Source organism: Octopus sinensis, linkage group LG20, assembly GCF_006345805.1.
Source record: "Octopus sinensis linkage group LG20, ASM634580v1, whole genome shotgun sequence".
Classification (NCBI taxonomy): domain Eukaryota; kingdom Metazoa; phylum Mollusca; class Cephalopoda; order Octopoda; family Octopodidae; genus Octopus; species Octopus sinensis.
Window position 1 is genome coordinate 11,756,001 of NC_043016.1, and position 8,395 is coordinate 11,764,395.

Consider the following 8,395-nt stretch of genomic DNA (forward strand, 5'->3'; position numbering starts at 1 on the left):
AACTTCAAGCTTTGATAGATTGATATGTACAAAGCATGAAACTCAGGCATTGAATCATACATGCAGCTTCACTGTTAAATATATGGATGTAAATATAATCATGTAATTAAGCCGTTATCATATCCTTGTAGACATGTCTAGTCATGTGGCCCTAAAGGCTTTTAACAGAGTCTGCTTTGTTACAGATATTTGAAGCAAGTCTCAGATCTGAGGATAACTTACTTGTATCTTCCTCCTTTTCTCTCACACCATGACCTCTTGAAGGTCATGAAAAAGCTTACATGCAGTTCACCTTTTCTCTAAACCAGTGCTTCTGAACCTCTTTGATTCTCACGGTTATTTGATGCTTAAAGAAATCCTATTATATTTTTATAATTAAATATTATTAAGGATTGTATTAAAAATTGTTAAGATATTTTATGCATTGTAGCATTATAAACCAGTCTATTTCACTTGAATTTTTAATGACAAAATCTTATGTGGACCTCAAAAGGTAATTTGGACCTTGGTTGAGAACCATAGAAATAAAGTAATCGTTATTCATAGTCATAGGAGATTCGGATTATGATGCTAGCAGTGTTAATATGATGAAAATCATCATTTAGCGTCTGCTTTCCATGCTAGCATGGGTTGGACGGTTCAACAAGGGTCTGGGAAGCCAGAAGGCTGCACCAGGCCCAGTCTGATCTGGCAATGTTTCTACAGCTGGATGCCCTTCCTAATGCCAACCACTCTGTGAGTGTAGTGGGTGCTTTTTACATGCCAGACGAGTCTGGCAAACAGCCACGCTCGGATGGTGTTTTTTATGTGCCACCGACACAGGTGCCGGACGAGGCTGGCGAACGGCCACGCTCGGATGGTTTTTTTTTTTTTTTTTTAAATAAACACCAAATTTGAAAGATTTCTCCATTCTTGTTTGGATATTTGCTGGTTGAAGAGATTTCCTTCTAGCTGCTCTACAACATCAGTTGCCTTACAATGTGGATTCATCATCATCATTGTTTAACGTCCGCTTTCCATGCTAGCATGGGTTGGACGATTTTGACTGAGGGCTGGCGAACCAGATGGCTGCACCAGACTCCAATCTTGATTTGGCAGAGTTTCTACAGCTGGATGCCCTTCCTAACGTCAATAATCCAATTGACATCCCAAAGACACTCAGATCAAGATGCTGTTGGGTCTCTTTTCTTTGCTGGTGAATTGTACAGTCACTCTGTTGACTAGCAAGAAGAAGCTTTGGTTTTGTGCAATCTTACACTAAGTCTACCCTCAGATTCACCCACAATATGTCCTCTTTGAAAATCGGACATCTCCTTTGCTTCTGGTAATTGTAATATGGCTAGTTGCTATAAACAACAACACTCACTGTAATGTAAAATGTAGTGTCTGCACTTATAAAATTATAAAATGAGGTGGGGCTTACTTTTGAGGGTGAGAGTAAGAAAGAAAAATAAGAGAACCAGGTGAGCTGGAGGGGAAAAATTAAAGCGAGGAAGAGCTAAAGGATAAAGGCAGGATAATTGTTTTAGGAATGGATGAAGGAGTTGCTCATTTAACCCTTTCGTTACCAACCCGGCTGAAACTGGCTCTGGCTCTGAGTACAAATATTTTGTTTCCATAAGTTCTTCCACCAAAGCTTAGTCACAGTTTATGTTCCTAACACTAGCTTAATGATAACTAAGTTATTTTACTAAATTCTTTGTCATATTTAAAGTAATTGAAAGAAACAGAGCATCTCAATAGAAATATGGTAACGAAAGGTGATGCTGTGTTTGAAAATGAAAACAAAACACGGAACTTTGTTCCGTCTATGTAAATCCAGGACGTACAGAGATAATAGGCACTGAAAAAGGTATGATGGGAGTGTCTTGTGTTGATGTGGATAGCAAGAGCTTTGTTTGGCATAATGGGTTCTGAAAGTTCCTGGGTTTGGTAAAAGATAATACACGAGGATTAGTTAATTATGGCTTTATTCAACATATTCCCCTCTCAGACTGACACACTTATCGAAGGCTGCAAGCTGGCAGAAATGTTAGCATGCCAGCCAAAATGCTAAGCAGTATTTCGTTTGTCTTTACATTCTGAGTTCAAATTCCACCAAGGTCAACTTTGCTTTTTATCCTTTTGGGGGTCGATAAATGAAGTACCAGTTGTGTACTGGGATCGATCTAATTGACTAGCTCCCTCCCCCAAAATTTCAGGCCTTGTGCCTAGAGTAGAAAAGAGTCCTACACTTATTTCAGAAAAGTGTTCATGAAAAGGATCAATAAGCTGATGCCACTAATGTAAAGAAGACTGCAAAGTTTGCAGATGATGCTGGATGCAATGTTCTTTCTCTCTACAGAAAACAAACCATTAATATATTACCAACAGTGTTGATATTTTGCCCCAGATTTAAAGCAGTGAGCTCGTGGAATTATTAGCGGCAAGCTGGCAGAATCGTTAGCACGCCGGTTGAAATGCTTTGCGGTATTTTGTCTGCCGTTACGTTCTGAGTTCAAATTCTGCCGAGGTCGACTTTGCCTTTCATCCTTTCGGGGTCAATTAAATAAGTACCAGTTACGCACTGGGGTCGATGTAATCGACTTAATCCCTTTGTCTGTCCTTGTTTAGCCCCTTGTGGGTAATAAAGAAATAAGAATTATTAGCATCCCAGGCAAAATGCTTAACAGCATTTCATTTGTTTTCATGTTCTGAGTTCAAATTCCACTGAGGTCAACTTTGCCTTTTGTCCTTTCAAGGGTCAACAACATAAATAACTAGTTGACCACTGGTTGATATAATCGATTTACCCCTCCCCCAAAATTGCTGGCCTTGTTCCAAAATTAGAAACTGATATTTAACCCCAGATCAATTCCAACTCGACCATGCCAGGTCACATTACAAGCTGGTATCAAACAGTTCCTGGACTAGTTATGTTTAATAAAAAAAAATAACTTATTTACCAAAGTTTTAGCATCATCATCTTTGAAATAGTCACCTTGCACAGCAATACACCTGTCCTAAGGTTCCTGACACTTTTGGAATCTGGCCTGGAAGTCGTTTTCCTTAAACGAGTCGAAGACCTTCTGTGATTCACTCTTGATCTCAACAACAGTGCTAAGACAGTGACCTTTGAGCTGTATTTTGATCTTGAGGAAGAGATGGAACTCTGCAGGCGCTAAATCTGGGAAATATGATGGGTGTGGAAACGACACCGTGTTTTTTGGTGAGAAACTCACAAGTGAGGAGAATTTGGTGACAGGGTCCATTGTCATCGTAAAGAAGCCAATTCTTCACGCTCCACAGATCCAGTTACTTTTGCCAAACACTTTCCCTCAAATGCTTCAAAACATCATCGATTGTCCTCCGACGATTCTCGTGCACAAGCTGATGAATTATCTCTACATTTCCAGGAGTGGCGCTTCTGGCAGGTCTTCCAGATCGCTTTTCATCTTCCACAGACATTCTTCCAATTTCAAAGTGCCTGTGTCACTCAAAACATTGCACATGACCCACTTCCTAAGTTTAACCCTTTAGTATTTAAACCGGCCAAAATATTTAATCTGTTTTATGTTCAAACTGACCAGATCCAGGCTCTCATACCTACCCTACAATGTCATTCTACATTAAGTAATTACACCATCAAGATCTTGAAGATATGAGACAATGCATGATTAATTAAAATCAATGGGAATCAATAAGTATTATGTTTGATAGAATAATCTGAACACTAAAGGGTTAATGCAAAATTTCATGTTGGCTCTTTGTTCCAACTTCCCCTCCATGACAAAATCTCAGACTAAAGCATACACGTGATCACAAATTTCACAACTAGTGAAGTAAACACAGCAATGTCACTCAGTACACTACCCCATGAAGATCACTGCTAGCTCTCACTGTGCATGCAACAACATGCTGCCACCTGTTGGTGCACTGCAGAACTAGTCCAGGGACTTTTTGATACCACCTTGTATATGTCCATAACTTGTCATTGCTCAACTGCCAACGATCTGCTCAACCATATAGAATATATAATGGATTCTATTGGTGTTAATACTTAGTCAAAGTATTCACATGATCCAATCTGACCAATGGTGATGCAAATATTCTCACCTAGAAGCCATTTTAAAATTTCTTTTAAATTATCTTCTGTCTGCCTCCATAAATTTAATATGGAATATATTTTGACTAATTTGGAGGTATGAAATAAAACTACAACTAAATGTAAAGTGCTACATTCACATGTCACCTTCTCATATGTGTATGCAAGCATGTATATATGTATATGTATGTATACACTCTTAGAGTGGTTGGCGTGTTAGGAAGGGCATCCAGCCATAGAAGCTGAGCCAAATCAGACTGGAGCCTTGCATAGCTCTCTGGCTCATCAGCTCCAGTCAAATCATCTAACCCATGCCAGCATGGAAAATAGACACTAAATGATGATGATGATGATGATATGAGTGTGTGTAGGCGTAGGAGAGGCTGTGTGGTAAGTAGCTTGCTTACCAACCACACGGTTCCGGGTTCAGTCCCACTGCATGGCACCTTAGGCAAGTGTCTTCTACTTTAGCCTCGGGCTAACCAAAGCCTTGTTAGTGGATTTGGTAGGCGGAAACTGAAAGAATCCCGTCGTGTGTGTGTATATATATATATTATTGATAAAAACGGTAACACAACAGAAGAATGAAAGAGACATCAATATTATGTAAATAGAGGAATTTATCTGCAAATATAAATATATGTGACAATTATTCGGTAGCCATGATAAAACTCCGAGTTTCGGATGGCGAGATGGAAATCCATACCACCATCTCTTCAGTTATCTGGCCATCACGGCATCCGAAACTTGCAGTTTTATCATGGCTACCGAATAATTGTCACACATTACATTTACAGATATATATTGGTATGTTTGTGTGTGTGTGTTTTGTCCCCCAACATTGCTTGACAACTGATGCTGGTGTGTTTACGTTCCCGTAACTTAGCGGTTCGGCAAAATTGACCGATAGAATAAGTACTAGGCTTACAAAGAATAAGTCCTAGGGTGAATTTGCTCAACTAAAGGCTGTGCTCCAGCATGTCCATAGTGTGTGTATGTATTTTCATATATTTATATATATAAATGTATTCATAATAACAAAGGGTAAAATTAATTAATTAAGAAGTAATCGATAATTTCACCAAGTAGAATTCGGCATGAAAAAAGGACTATTTCACGGTAAACTTAAGTAGCTGACTCCTAATTATTAAGTATATGTATTCATAGATAGATATAGCATTCTGTATATCTTACTTCACATGCATATACTTTTGAAAGTCACAAAACTGCAGTATTTATCTTGAGAAACTATTCTGTATTAATGTATAGTGCTAAAAAGTACAGAAGTGTATCAGTGGCAGATGAAAGGTGACCAAATCACTAAATAGGTGGTGAATTGGGTGAAAATTTCTTATTAGTGATAGAAGTATTAGTTTAAAATAGCAATCTGTATATCATACTTAACATAGATATACAACTGTACAAAGCCACACAACTGTAATATTCATCTCAAGAAAGCATCTTGATGGATAGTACTGAAAGCACAGTGTGATATCAGTAACGAATATGTGTGTGTGTGTGTGTGTGTTCCATATATAGAAATTTAGGTGGAAATTCCAGATGGTGTACTCAATGCAGACTATGGACACATAAGAGGCACAGTGGGATCACAAGAAGGTTAACAGAGAAAGGCTTTGTGTATTGCAGGTGCACAGACGCAATAAACATGGAGATTAAATTCTTCTGGAATTCCCAGAAGGATCCTTTGAGATAGTAAATAGTTTCAGTTACCTAGGAAACCTAATTAATAGTAGAGTGAATGTTCTGAAAGTATAGTTGCTAGAATATGAACAGTACGAAGAACATTCAGAGAACTTTTACCTCTGTTGATGACAAACGGTCTCTCTCTCTCTCTCTCTATCTCTCTCTATCTCTCTCTCTCTCTCTCTCTCTCTCTCTCTCTCTCTCTCTCAGAGTGAAAAGCAGATTGTATGGTGGCCGTTGTATGAACAGCTATGCTACCTAGTAGTGGAATATGAGCTGTGAATGCAGAGGACATTTGAAGAGTAAAAAGAAATGGAGTCAGTAACCTCTACCGGATGTGTAAACATCACTGCATGTGTACAACAAAACACAAATGTTTTGTGAGGAAAATTGGGTGTAAGAGGCATCAGATGAAATGTGCAGAAGAGAAGACTGCATTGATAAGGTCGTGTACCTGAAATAAACTACATAAATAATTGTGGTTCCATCTAAATTTAGTGATCAGATAACCGTGGATGGAACCTGTAAAAGAGGAGACCCAGGAAGATATATTGGATTTTGCCATGAATATCAACCTGAAGATATGAGAAAGGACTGAGATGATGCACAATAGCTTGAGCAAGTGTTTTCTACAATAGTCCCAAGTAAACCAATGCTTTGTGAGTGGATTTGAAAAGACGGAAACTGTGTAAGTTTGTTGTGTGTGTGTGGGATGTGTGCCTGTTTTTTTTTATGTCCCTGTAATATTATGTTGACATGAAACAGTGCACTTAGCCTCCCGTACTTACAATGAGAGGAAAAAGGCTTGGGAATTTTATTATGAGAAGCTGTTCATCGTCACCATCATTTAGCATCCGCTTTCCATGCTAGCATGGTTTGGACGGTTCAACTGGGGTCTGTGAAGCCAGAAGGCTGCACCAGGCCCAGTCTGATCTGGCAATGTTTCTACAGCTGGATGCCCTTCCTAACGCCAACCACTCCGTGAGTGTAGTGGGTGCTTTTTACGTGCCACCGGCACGGGGGCCAGGAACATGTAAAATATGTAGGAAGAAGAATGATCCGAAGTGTAGCCAACAGAGGGATTGGCTTTTGAAGTGTACAGTTATACGGTGAAAATGACCACTAAAAACATGAAAATGGGGAAAGTAGTAGGAATATATCTGCTAAATTAGGGCTCAAGCTAGTTACCTATATAAACAACTAGGTAATATAGGGAGGTATAGGAATATAATCATTCACTGCCACAAAGGTGCAAAGAAAATGCTTTAAAGAGAAACAACATATCAAACTGATGTTGACTGGTTATGAAAGTTATAGAAAGAGAATGAGGAGAATTCATTTGGGAGGGAATCAGTTTAGATGAAATGAAGTTCAAATTTGATGCTCTTTTCATAGTGATAGGAATTTCTAGCCAGGAACAAACCCCTCTATTAAACATTTGTTGATCTGAAGGTCTTTGGCAAGGTACCACAGTCTGTGGTCTGGTTGCTTTTAATAAAACTAGGTGTAGAAGAATGATTTAATGAGAGTGTTGCAAGCAATGCATAGGAATGGCATCAACAAATTAAGAGTCAGAAATGATTTCAGTGAGGAATTTAATATACGGGTTGGTGTTCAATGAGGTTTGGTTCTCAGCTCATTCCAATTTATAATAGTTCTCCAAGACAGGATATTCTAGTGGAAGAGGAAGATATGGGTATATGTAGTAAAAGATGATCTCAGGATGTTGAATTTCACAAAGATGATGAAAGAACTCTACAAAATCTTTTCAACTTTAGGCACAAGGCCTGAAATTTGGTGAGAGGGAGCCAGTCGAATAGATCGACTCCAGTACACCAACAGGTGCTATTGACCCTGAAAGAATGAAAGGCAAAGTCACCCTCAGCGGAATTTGAACTCGGAACGTAGTGACGGGCGAAATACTGCTAAGCATTTCGCCCAGCATGCTAACGATTCTGCCAGCTTGCCACCTTAGAACTCCACAAATAATAAACAGTGACTTGCTATATTGGAAAGCATCAAGAATTGCATGTAAGGCGAGATGGCAGAAACGTTGGCACACCAGGCAAGATGCTTAGCAGTATTTTGTATGCCATTATGTTCTGAGTTCAAATTCCGCCGAGAAGAACAGATGATACTGCTATTTCGCCCGTCAAGAGGATGTCTACATTAGCTGGTTATTTAGTGTGATTCACACTCGATATATTATATATATATTGCAAGCAGGGAGAGAACTCACTAATATTCAAACCCGAGACCACCAGAACACATGGTTTCGACCTTATTATGGTCATCCTCAGTGATGGATATTCATCTGCTAGACACAACAGTAGTTCATGCCCAGCTTGCAATATATAGAAAAAAAGTGACACACAGATCACTGAATCTTGCTACAAGTAAATTAAAGCAGTATTTATACTGAGAAGTAATGTGTATCACTACCAAAATATGGGTGTTCTTTGAAGAACAGATAATACTGCTATTTTGATGTATAATGACACAGAAATCTAAATTAATTTTTGCACCACTACTAGATACTTTTCATCTGCTTCTGATACACATCTTTGCTATTTAGCACTACACATCTATAGAAGCTTTCTCAAGATT